We start from the raw sequence: 13,376 nt of genomic DNA on the forward strand, positions 1-13,376 counted from the left end.
ATGTTGATCTCCAAGATGGTGCTGCATCAGTGCAGGGACCTCTCATGTGACTCCATCATTCACACGTTACCAGAAGCAACATAGGAGCCAATCATCCAGTGCTCCGGGTGCCCTCCAGTCCCCAGTCTAGGAAGAAAGGGCTCCATGACTGAAGGAAAAAGCAACTCCAGAAGGCTGAACAAAGCAGCACCTTCGGCAGAATCAGACCACTAGCACAGCCAGGTGAGAACTGTTGACAACAGCAGTCAATCTCCAGGATTTTGGAGAGGACTTCCTTCCCAGCCCTGTTTGGAGAGGCTGCTAAGAAGATTCACTAGTGCAGAGTTACAACCATTCTCTGAGATGCAGAAGTTTTATTAAGGTTTGCGATTCCTGGTGTGAGAGCTCATTGCATCACCCCCATGATAGACCTCCTCCTGTACCAGACCATACAGAATAAATCACAATATCATACACACAGCCTAAATGCACTGGCATTAAGGGATTGGTGTCACCACCATTCACTTTATTGATTGATTAATTTTAATATAAAACAGTACAGGTCACCCAACAAAACCAACAAAAAAACCAGCAGTTCACTTGATGATACTCCCACAACTGAATAAGAGTTTTAATAATAGCTCTGATGCATGGAAATGAGAACTGACTCATCCTAACACCCTGTTGGTTTCCTGCTGTGCCATAATAGCACTTCATTGGCTCTTGGAACAATCAGTCTCATTGGTCAGTTCTGAGTCAAAGAAATCCACTTGTTGTTACATAATGCAGTTGTGTTTTCCTTTCCTGGTTATTACGCTATAACTTTGGATAGAATACAGATAATTCAACATAATTTGCTTCATTCCATTCTGCATTAAATTGCCCATCAAGTGTAATATAACATGATGGTATTATTCATAAATACAAATTTTCCAAAAGGTTTCCAAAATTTTGGCCACTCATGGTGTCAACCACCTGTGAGTGTCACCCAGTACGGTCTGCACCCCCTGTACCCTCTAGTGATGCCACTGCCAGGCCCCACACCAAATAGGTTTCTAGAGGGGCTATTCTGGTTCTATGACAGTTGAACTGTCAGTGATGGCTCAGTCCAGAGGGCAGTTGTTCTTTGTTTACTGGCAACTGATCATCAGAGTGATTAATTGCTGGTGGATAGATGGCTGACTGGGTTCACTAAGGAGGATCTACCCATCTTCAGCCTGCTAGTAGTTGTATTTATGAATGCTCCATGAGCTAAAAAAGGAGGAATTGCCTGCTGTTTCATCAACTTCCTACTGCCCTTGTGATGAATCATAATTTTTGGAGCTTTCTTATCAAACCAAGTGGGCGTAAAAATGACCAGACAGACAACTCATAAAAGCCAGTTTTTGAGTTCTAGTGAAACAAGTCTTGCCAACAGCATGAGAGCACAAGAAACAATCCCATATCTGACCAACAGATCTGTATATCTCCAACCTGTTGCCTGCAGTGCTGTGGGAACCCTGGACCCAAGCTGATGACACAGCTCTGAGTTGGCCTGTAACATTGAGTTGAAGCTGGCGGGGAACTGCTGATGGCTGACCAAGGGGCCAAACATGTGCTTGGACCAAATGAATCTCATGGTCCCATCTCCATTATCCTCCCCCTTCGATCCCCAGGGGGAAAAATCATTCTGAGCAGGAACTAGTTTACTGATATTGTTATTTATTTAGGAACAGTAGACTTCTTGTGTCAGATCTTCTAGTCCAGGATTCCGTTTCTCACAGGGGCCAAGTAGATGCCTCTAAGAAATCTGCAAACAGAGCACAAGAGAAATAGCCCTCTTACTGTGCCCCCCTCCCAGAAACTGATATTCAGAGGTACACTACCCCTAAATATGAAGGCTCCGACAAGCATTATGACTAATAGCAGTTGAATAGACCTCTCCCTTGTACTGAAGTTGTCCAGGGCCAAACTGGACATGCACAGACATGCATGCACAAAAGAGGTGCTTCCAACCAGAACAGCCTCTTTCAAAACTAACCGCATGCATGTGGGTGGGTGGGTGGGTGGTGTTCCTCTTAAACCAGGGTGCATTTCCCCCCCCCCCCCCGCCGGTTTCCTTCAGCAAATCTCCCCACAATGGCTCCACAGGCTGAAATGTCTTCAAACCTCATTTGCATCCTTCTGGGGAGCTCAGACTGACATTTGCCACTCTTTTCACCATTTTACCCTCATGTCAACCCTGCAGTGTCCGTTCAGCTGAGAGAGAAAGATAATAATGGAAGTCCACCCAGTGAGCCTCATGGCTGGGAAAGGATTTGAACTTGGGTTTTCCTGGTCTGATCCAACCCTGTGAGACGCACAAGTGGCTATTTGCACGCTTCCTTCAAAAGACAGTTGGCTGGAGAGAAGTGTGCAATTGAGGGTCAGTTCCGTTTCCTCGCGTGAGCAAAGCAGAAGAACAGAATCCCCAAGCAGCCAAAGGGCTCTCGGCCCAGCTGCTGCATGGTTAACTCCCTGCGAGTGGGAGGGACCCGTCTGATTCTGTTCCAGATCGGAGTGTTTGTTTTACTGACTGATCACAGCTCTAAGTTCCCTTTTTTCCCTCCATCATTATAAATTGAGTGGAGGGCTGCCAGGAATCCAGCAGACTAGTGAAAAAAAAGCAACTTTCTGTAGACAGGTTCTGCAGAATCACTCAACTTCTCTGGTGTTTTTTTTTTTCCTCCAGGCCTGCCTGGCCCCCCATCTCTCTGAATATTTGCCTTTCCTCCCCTCCATCTCTCAGACACCCCCTGATTTCACTCCTGCATCTGTGCCCAAGGACGTTGCTTAGCTGTGCTCGGGAGGGCCCTGGAAGTTGGCCAGAAGACAACCTGTTCTTCATTACAATCTCCAGGCTGCTTGATGGCCCTCGCTGCTGATGTGGCATCGCAGAGCCTGAGACGCAACCCCTTCATCACAGCTCGGCCGGCCTTGGTGCCAACACTACTGTTGGGGCTTTGATAAAAGACAAGGGGCTGGGGCAGGAAACCAACTCTTGTCAGCTTCATCTCCTTCCCTTTCTCTCCTGTTGGTGAATGGCCAGGAACAGCCAGAAAATTCAGTCTTTTAATATATAACAACAACAACAACAACAACTTTATTTTTACCCCACCTTTCACCCCGAAGGGACTCAAGGCGGCTTACAACAGATTAAAAACATAATTTAAACTATTAAAAACATATTAACACGTATCATAAAAACAGCAGTCAGAATAAAAATTAGGTAAAAAGAGCATAGAGCAGCAGCAAGTCATAAAAGAATCAGGCCTGTAAAAATATTAAAAGATGTTAAAAAGATGTTAAAAAGGCCGAGAACTCAGAAGGCTTGTTTAAACAGGTCTTCAGGCCTTGCCGAAAGGTCTCAAGAGAGGGAGCCATTCTTAAGTCAAGGGGAAGGGAGTTCCATAGCATTGGTGCCACTACTGAGAAGGCCCTGTTTCTTGCCGCTGCCCCACGTACCTCCCTAGGCGGCAGCACTTGTCAAAAGGCCTTCTCTGATGACCTCGGCTTCCCCCCTCCAAGGCAGTGGCATAGCGAAGGCATCTGGAGACAGAAAAATTTTTAACACCCCCCTGAGTGCCAGAAGTGCCTTTTGGGGGCCTCTAAGGTAACCCCTCAAGGCATGGTGCCTGGGGAAATGTACCTTCCTGTCTCCCTGAGCTGCATCACTGCTCTAAAGACTTTAAGAGGGAAGCACATCTCAGCTTTTCCATCTTCTGTCTCAGTATCACAGTGGATACCAGTGTGAGTCAGAGCACAGCAATGTGTGCATACAGACTTAAGGTGGGCAGTTGTGAGCCAGTTCTTGGGCCTTGCCACAAATGTCCTGCAGAGAGAGAGAGAGAGAGAGAGAGAGAGAGAGAGAGAGAGAGAGCGCGCGCGCAAGATTGCACCCAGCTGCTTTTTCTCTTCTCTTCTTAATTCAAAAAAGAAAGAGGAAAGATAAAAAAAGAAGGCATTTGGACAGTGATTTTAATAGAGGAAGGGGAGGGGTACTTTCTCTGCTTCAGGCAGCAAAATGGGACAGACCAGCACACTTCCTTGTTTTCCTCTTTGAAATTATTCTGTTTCTCCCTTCCAAAATTTCCCTACTGCTGTCTTTCTGTCTTCCATCCTCACCTTCTCTGTTCATTTGAAACCAAGATCTCTCCCCTCCCCACCCACACCATCAATCAAAGCCACATGTGATTCCAGTTTCACTGGTGATCTGAGCTCCCACTTGTGACTCTGAGGGCTGCTGGGAGACAAGAAGGCCTTTAACAGCTCAGGTTTATGGGATGCAGCTGTCCATTTGGGGTCAGTTTCACAGATTTCCACAAAAGTTGCACAATAGGCTCAGTCGCCTCTTGCTTCATTCCTCTGCTGCCCCCCCCACCCCACTTCTACCCCAAATGGGGAAGGAAAGGTCAAGGAATCCTTTACTGGGACTGTCAAGCTACTAATGCCTTTTAAAAAAAAAATGATTAACTGCCTGGCTTTTAAGCAATTAACTATTTCACAAATTGATTAAAATTTAAATAAATGTACCGGTGCTAAATTCTAATTAAGGTGTCTTTATGGGGATACTGTTGCATGCATCTCAATTTGTAGTGCTGCACCAATTATAAAACCAATTTGAAGTGGATTTTGCTGCCGTGACTTCCCACAGGGTCCCAACAATTCCTGGGACTTCCTGGGACTATCAGAGTTCTTGGGCCATTTCCACACTCTAGAAGCAGATGAGGGGTTGCTTTATCCCAATAAACCAGAAGCAGAATTAAAATACTGATTCCACACAGCACCATATGATCCAGCAATTCCATTCCCCAAGAACCTTCTATATTTACTCACAGGTAAATCCCATTCAGCAAACAGTTCTTTCCCATGTTAAGTGTCCAGTTTGCAGGTTCTGTAAATAACACCTTAATGTCAGTTCTCATATGTGGAGAGAGAGATCTTAGTTTTTGGTATCCTGTGTTATTTTGCAATAAAAAAGAAAAGGCAACAAAATAACAGGAGATAAACAAAGCCTCATAGGAAGCTGCCTTCTGTTGTATCAGACCCTTGTTCCATGTAGCTCAGGCTTTCAGTGTTGGGAGAGTTAGGACAATCAAAAGAAAATATTTCTTTACTCAGCGTGTAGTTGGTCTGTGGAACTCCTTGCCACAGCACGTGGTGATGGCATCTGGCCTGGATGCCTTTAAAAGGGGATTGGACAAGTTTCTGGAGGAAAAATCCATTATGGGTTGCAAGCCATGATGTGTATGGGCCACCTCCTGATTTTAGAAATGGGCTATGTCAGATGCAAGGGAGGGCACCAGGATGCAGGTCTCTTGTTGTCTTGTGTGCTCCCTGGGGCATTTGGTGGGCCGCTGTGAGATACAGGAAGCTGGACTAGATGGGCCTATGGCCTGATCCAGTGGGGCTGTAACTCAAAATGCTAGAGATTGAAGCTGGGACTTTCTGTATGCCAAGCAGGTGTTCTGCAATGGAGGCACAACCCCTCCCTCAGTGGCATCACTACAGTGGTGCAGTCTGCACCAGGTGTCACCCTGGGGGGGTGATACTATAGTGCCTGTGCCCCTGTTCTTTGATCTTTGGCCCTACCACATCATGCTCTTGTGGACAAATGCATTTTTGCTGCTCGCCAGCAAGGAAATGAAGTGACTGGGCCTGGAGTGGGCTGAAGATTGCTGAATGAAGGCAGGTTTTTTTCCCCACATTTAAAGCAATATGGTGGCCCAGAAGGTCAGGGGCAACATGATTAGATCATTAAGTTACCCCCAAACATCCAGAACATCAGGCTTCTTCAGCTAAGTGCTGCAGTGGGCAGCACCCATTCAGGGGCACTCTATTCCCTATGAGAACAAAGACCAATAAATACTGAGTCAGTTTAAAGAGCTGTTCAAGCAGCAGATGTGGGGCAATTCACCATTAATTTCCCAGTTGCACTCAAAGGGAAGCAATGACTCAGGCCAGTGTTTCTCAGCCAGTGTTACCTGTACCACCAGTGGTACTTGAGGTGTGTCTGGTGGCACTCATGGGACCCCCCCCCCCAGGTCCCTGCTGCCTGGCAGTGAGACTAGCAATGCAATGGAACAAGCAGCAATAGTAGATTTAGGTTGGCAGGCAGAGCTCCAGCATGCCATTTTCATGTGCTCCAAAAAGCCCTCCTGTCTGCCCTGAGCCTCTTACTGGTACCTGCTGCTGTCTTGTCACAGCTCCTCCCCACTGGGCCTTATGCCCACTTAAGGCTGATTAGTTTTCCTTGGTTGACTCACCAGTACAGCACACAAAAGTCAGAGTCCAAAGTCAGTTTGTCAGTCAGTCCAATCAGTCAAAGGTTCCAAGTCAGAGCCCAAAGTCAGTCCACATTCACTCCTCCTACAACCCACAATCCTTTCTATCTCAGGTGCTCCTTATATCCTGAGGGATCTCCTTTAGCCTCTAGTGGCTGCAGCTGTGCAGCACACCTCCAGCTACCACCTGGGCCTTAATCCTGCATTCACTTAGAGCAAGGGGCACTGTGGACACCACACCCTATCTCCTCGGTAATATCTTCCGCAATGTCACTACAGCTGCATTGCATCTGGCCTCCCAATCTAGAAATAACTGGTGATGACATCATCACTTCCAATAGGTAGACCATGCACTGGCATCGCTAGGAGGGTGCAGGGGGTGCGGGCCGCACTGGGTGACGCGCGGGGGTGTGTGTGTGACGTGCCCTGGGGAGGATGCACTAACTTCCTGGCGTTAGGAGCTACCCCATTGTGCCTACACCGTTGGATGTGGAATGGCCAGCGGAGTGCAAGGGAAAAAACAGAATTGAAATCGCTCCTTTCGTTCAAAAGTTATGGCCAAAAAAAGGAAGGAAAAAATGCATGGAGCCCTATGGAAAGTGAAAGTGAGCCGTATTGCGCGTTTACTCATGAGTAGGCATACTTGCCATAGTCCGTCGGAAAGGGCAGGCTGAGAGGAATCCAACGACACCACAATGGTCCCAATCCAATGAATGCAGCCCCCCAAAACACCCAAGAAGCTCCCCCCTCCCAGCTGCGAGTCTGAGCCCGAAATGAAGCCATGTGGTTGTGTTTACTTGCAAGTAGGCAGACTTGCCTTAGTCAAGGCAGTCTGAGAGGCTCCAAGGACATCAGAATGGTCCTCATCCAATGAATACAGCCCCAAAAAACACGGAGAAGGAGGTTCCCCCTCCCAGCTGTGAGTCTATGGAGCCCTATGGAAAGTGAAGCAGCCTCATGTCGTGTTTACTCGCGAGTAGGCAGACACGCCTTGGCTGGTGGTCAGGCCAGGCAAAGGGGAATGTGAGGACACCAGAATGGTCCTGATCCAATGGAGCTGGAGTGCAACCAATGTCCAGAGGCAGCCTCCCCCCACCCACTAAAAAGGACAAAAAAGTGGCTTGAACTGGTAAGGGGCATGTTTTCTATTTTGCACTTGCAAAACCGGGAGGGTCTTTATCTTGATGTGCCTGAAATAAAAGAACTTTAAGCAGGGTACTGGGGAGAGCTGGAAATCTCATTGATTCTTTTTGGAAGGTGTTATTGCAGGCAGACTACAGAGTAAGCTCCATTGACCACTATGGGACTTACTTCAGAGTAGACATGCATAGGATTGGGCTCACAGGCTGCAATCCTACCCACACTTTCCTGAGAGTAAGCCCCATTGACCACTATGGGACTTACTTCAGAGTAGATTCACTTGGTGGAACAGGACTGGCTCCCCCTTATTTAATTATTTTATTTTATTTTAATTATTTATTTTAATTTGCTTGCTGATGTCAATTCTGGCCATGACATCACTTCCAATGGGTCCTGGACAGATTGTCATTCTAAAAAGGGGGTCCCAGTGCTAAAAGTTTGAGAACTGCTAGTAAGGTGTTAATAAGTTGACACGGGTGTGTGTGTGTGTGTGTGTGAGACTACAAATTTTCAAAATCACTAAAATCAGAGTTTGGAGGAATGAGACCATCATGTTATATATCAATCAATGCGTAATTTCATGCAGAATGCAATGAAACAAACCACATTGAAATATCTGTGTTGTAACAAAAGGTATAGCCAAAAAACCAGTGGGGGCGGTTCAATGGTACATCACCACGCCCACCTGGGGCATTGCCCCACCCACTACATGGGGTGATGCGCAGGCCTCCCGCACCGGGTGACTCGAATCCTAGTGACAACACTGGGACCATGTAAACTGGTATGGCAGGGGTCAAGCACTGAACGCTAAAATAGGCTGAATCTGCAGGCAGGCAGCATTTAATTAAAGGTACCGGGGCCCTGATAGGTCTCAGAAGCACTTTGCCTATCCACTTGTGTGCTCCCTGGGGCATTTGGTGGGCTACTGTGAGATACAGGAAGCTGAACTAGATGGGCCTTTGGCCTGATCCAGTGGGGCTCTTCTTATGTTCTTACTTAGGAAGGATGATATCATAATTGCACATGATTATACAATTCAGGATAATTCAGGGGCAGGAGGTCTGGTCTAGAGGGTAGAGCCTCCATTTGCCTGAAGATTAACATCCACAAGGTCGCCAGTTCGAGGCCACTGGCACCGTGCGACCTTGAAGCAGCTGACAAGCTGAGCCGAGCTATTCCATCTGCTCTGAGCGTGGGAGGATGGAGGCCAGAATGTTAAACCAGATCGGAGTGTAACACCTTGAATATGTAGTGGTTCTTGAAAGAAAGAACCTTCTTTCAATTTGTAAAAATCCCTGCGTGGATTTAATAAGCCTGCCTGTGTAAACCGCCTTGAATAAAGTCTTGAATAAAGACCAAGAAAGGCGGTATATAAATACTGTATATTATTATTATTATTATTATTATTATTATTATTATTATTATTATTATTATTATTATTATTATTATTATTCTGCAAAACAAAACAGAACAAAAAACCATGCAGATGGAAAACAAAAAGCAAAAAAGGAGGTCAGTGCACTGACTGCAACAACCTATCAAAGTTACCATCTGGATTCTCCATAAAGAATAAGTTAAAAAAAAAGGAAAAAAAAATATTCCAGAGGAAAGGGCTAATGTGAAAACCATTGGGAGCAGACACATTGCTTCCCCGCTTTGATGCATTGCGCTCCCCCATCACCCCCAACAAGCACCTAGCATTCAGAGTCAGGATGTTTGGCACTGGATCTTCTTCTATATAGTGATATTCTGGGGCTGAATTCAGGTCTTGAAAAGAGGCTTACGACTGAGCCCTTCCGAACTAAGGCTTGCATCACCCTCCCTTCTTTCTCTCTCTCTTTCAAAACTCTCAGCCCAACCATGCAGTCATGTGCCCGCTGGCTGCCGCCCCAGCTCAAGGGACAAAGTGCAGGAGTTTCTCATTAACCAGGAATGAAAAAGGCTCTCCTAATCCAGCTGCAGAGGTTCTGGGGGAACAGGAAGAGGGCTGGGAGGGAAGAGGCTGCCTTAAAAAGCAGTGATCGGACAGACAGACAAAGCCAAGCTCCATTCTGAACTTTGGGCCTCACTTGGAAAAGAGACGCTCATTTCCTATGGCAAATTTGTTGGCAATGCATTCAGGAGGCAGATATTATTGCCAGGGGAACACGTGGACTTTGGATCAATATACAGCGTGCACTTCCAGGGGGTAGTCTTTTTTCATGAGCAAACTAGTTGGGAGGTGTGTATTTGGCTTCAGGAAAGCAGGGCCTTGGAAAGTAGGGGGAAAAAATGAGTCAAGTATATTCTTTCTTGCAATCCAGGCATTTATTGATTTTATATGATTTCTACTTTGCCCTTCGATAAAATTATTGAAGGCTTGCAAGTTTGAAGTGTAAAATGCATGGCAGAAAGGAGTGGGGGTTGGGGAGAAGGCAGTCCTCCTAGAGGCTCTTGGCTGGCAGTTGATATTTTTTACCCTTAATTCCACTTGCAGTAATATTACTTGCTATCTTAATAAAAGAAAAAGCAGCTGCTCGGAGAATCACCATTGGCGCTGTCCACCAGCCGCTTCTTTCATCCTCCATTTCACCCTCATTTCAGACCCTTCCATATTTCACACCAAAACGACCCTCTATTTTCTCCATCGGCTAATGGGCTAGGTAGCAAAAATGGGGGTTGTGGATGACGTCCTCTGACCCTAGTCAGAGCAAATGGAAAGGATGTGACCCTCCAGCTTCCTTGTGAGACTGAGGAAGCAGAACTGGGAAAGGGACAGGAGATAAGAGAGTCACACACATCTGGTTGTGGAAGAACCGCACCCCTGACATGTCAAGAAAGGCACCGGCCTGCTTCAGCAACCCAGGTACCAGTTTTCCAGGGCTGGCCACCTTAGGAGGTGGATCCACCTCTTGTCTACCCAGTTCATCTTTTAATTCTCCTCTTCTGGCTCCTTGAGTCCAAAAAGTAAGAGGGACATGAAGCAGAAGTGCAGATGAGAAGAGAGTCATGGGCTAGAATGTCAGAGGAAGTTGACAAAAAGGTGGTGGGGAGATGCTCTAGCCTTCCACTCTTCTATCCTGCACACTTTTAATTCTGCTTTGTTCCCCCCTCCATTTTCAGTTTCAGGTAGTGGGAGGAAGAGGCGTAGTGAGGGCAGCAGCTGGTGTTCTTCCAGGTGAGATGGACTTCCAGGTATCTGGTGCACTGCTTCTGTTGCCAGGAGGTCCTGGACCAGTTTTGCAGCCACCAGTCTCAATGTTTTTTAAATGCCAAGGGTTACAGGACACCTGCAATTTTGCACCCCTGCTTCTGGGCAAAGGGTGTCTATGTTTTCTCAGTGAACAAACCCGTCAGCTTCTTGGCACAGAACTTAAAAATATGCTCGAATGTAAACAGCAGAAGGGAAAAAAGAAGCCCTTTGCACTGGAGCTTTCGAGCCAACCACGAGGGTTTTGCCAAAGAGCCTCAAATAAATTCTCCAGCACGCAAAGCCGTCAGGCCCAGCTCCCCCACCACCTACGAGCTGGGTTACAAAGAGGTTCCTCTGGGCCAGGAAAGAAGCACACATTGTTGCTGACTGTTGAATCACGCAAGCCTGAGACTGGAGTGGGAGAAAGAAGGGGGAATGGAATGAAACAGGCCTTTATCCGCAGACTCTTTGCTCCGGGGGCTGCAGTGATGCCGGCATTCTTAGAAAGGTTGCAGTAATTGAAAAAAACATGGGAGCTGCTATATTTCAAAGGGGGGCGGTTCTGGTTACAGAGCAATTTCAGCCCATGTGCTGATGCCCCCCAGCCATGACCCCAAACACTGCTCCCTGCCATGCCCATAGAGGACCAAACGCCAAACCCACCATCTCAGGTAAGGGATTCCTCCCCCAGTATCTCTGACTCTAACCTCTCTATGCTGTTAACCTTTTCTCTTTCAAATAGCGGGGAAAGAGAAACAGTGGAGGCCATGGCTGGCACACCAGCTAGGCAAGGGTGGGCAGCTGCTGGCTTATGCTGCATGCACCAGGAGGCCTTGGGCCAACAGCAGCCAATCCCCAGAGCTCTGCCTCCTGTACGAACGAGGCAGTTGACATGGTGAAGAAGCGGCTGGCTTGAGCCTTGCTGTCCCACACGGCCACTGTCAGTGGCAGGAAAGGGAGCTGTGGTCCAAGAGGGACTCAATGACTCGGGGTGCCTGAGCAGCTCTGCAGATCGAACTCTTCCTGGGGCAGGTATGCTCCAGTTTGCCCTCTTCACTTCAATTGTTTCCTGTTTGCAGGCATGGGGACAAGGCTTGTCCTTCTCAGGTGTCATAAGAACATCAGAAGAGCCCTACTGGATCAGGCCATAGGCCTGTCTCATTCAGTTTCCTGTATCTCACAGTGGCCCACCAGAAGCCTGTGGAAGTCTATAAGACAACAAGAGACTTGCATCCTGTTGCCACTCCCTTGCGCCTGGTGTTCTGAGGTAGCCTACATCTAAAACCAAGCGGTTTTAACGACATCAAGGCCAGACACCCTCACCACATCCGGTGGCAAGGAGTTCCAAAGATTTATTACTTGCTAGGTAAATAAATGTTTTCTTTTCTCTATTCTAACTCTTCCAGCATTCAATTTTAATGGATGTCTCCTGGTCATTAAATGTCACGTGAACAGGGTCTGATTGGCCATCAATTCAGTTGTCTTTAAAAAAATAAAGTTCCATTGACTTTTTTCCTCCATAAATATTCACGGCTTGGACCAGACGGCTGAATGTTCAGACATGTCCAGCTTCCCAGTTCACAAAAACAACTCACAGTGCCCATAGAGTGTGTCACATGGCCTTCAAAGGGAGCATGTACAAAGTTCCACTTTGTAAGCCAGAGTTTGGGTGAACGCGGAAGGCGACCCTTGGCCTTTCTTTGCCAGGAGATGGGGCGCCTGGTCAAAGCTGCACACACGCTCCCTTTCCTTTCTGGTTTATTTTCCTCCCCCCCCCCCAAACTTCTTGCTAAGGGGTGAAGGGCAGACCAGGAGTGACAAAGCCCCAATTCGATTGCCATGGAGACATTAATTCAAGTCAAGTTCAAAGGAAACTGTTCTAGTTGAAGCTAACAAGCTGGAGCCCAGCCTAGCAGGAAAGAAGCTTTCGTAGGATAAAAAGCACCAGCATTTCATATGGGGGTGGGTGGGTTGTGAGGTAGGGGGAAGGGCAGAAATTGCTTAAAGGTGGGAGGAAAAACCCGACAGCCTTGCTCACGAAGTTCAAAACAAACCCGACCTTCTCCCCCAGCAGCGCTCTGGCAAAAATCCCCTTTAGAGAGCAGAAGCAAATAACCTTGGCCGAGCGCCAGTCCCATGTGCTCCGCTCCAGACCACTGAGCAGATTTTTACAGGCGGCTGTGACATTTGAAATGCAGGTGTTGGGAGAGAATGAAACCGACTCGGGGTGATGGCTGCAGGGTCAGGGAGTAAAAAAGCAAAAAGAATTTCAAAACTGGTTCAAATGCTCTTGTTGGCCCCACTGAAAAAGACTTTGGCTGGGCTGTCAATCCCCACTACTTGGCAACTTTTTTCCCCCAGCTCCTATTTCTTATTATTGATGCAATCTGCAGGCACCAACATCAGATCATGTTCATCTCCATGCCAATAAAAGATGCTCACCTGTTGATTCTGAATTGAGCTGTGAAGCACATCGGAGCAGGCTGGTGCTGTTGGTCTGCACAGTTGTCAACCCTAATTCCCACTTGGGGAAACAGAAGAGCTCCCCCTCTCTGTCAAATGCACAGTTGGGGTGGAAACACAAGCCAGAGTCTTTGAGGAAAATTTTATCAGGGGGGACAGAGTTTCTTTTAGGCCCCTTCCCTTCTTCATTGCTTCAAACTTCCAAATGGTCATAATTTCTATGAATTACAATATATAAAACTACATAGGCTTACACAAAGTGTGAATGCTAGCCTTCACACAATACAGTATATGCAAACATTTTCTGAGATCCCGGGAAA

Source organism: Tiliqua scincoides, chromosome 11 (assembly GCF_035046505.1).
Source record: "Tiliqua scincoides isolate rTilSci1 chromosome 11, rTilSci1.hap2, whole genome shotgun sequence".
In the NCBI taxonomy this organism is placed as follows: domain Eukaryota; kingdom Metazoa; phylum Chordata; class Lepidosauria; order Squamata; family Scincidae; genus Tiliqua; species Tiliqua scincoides.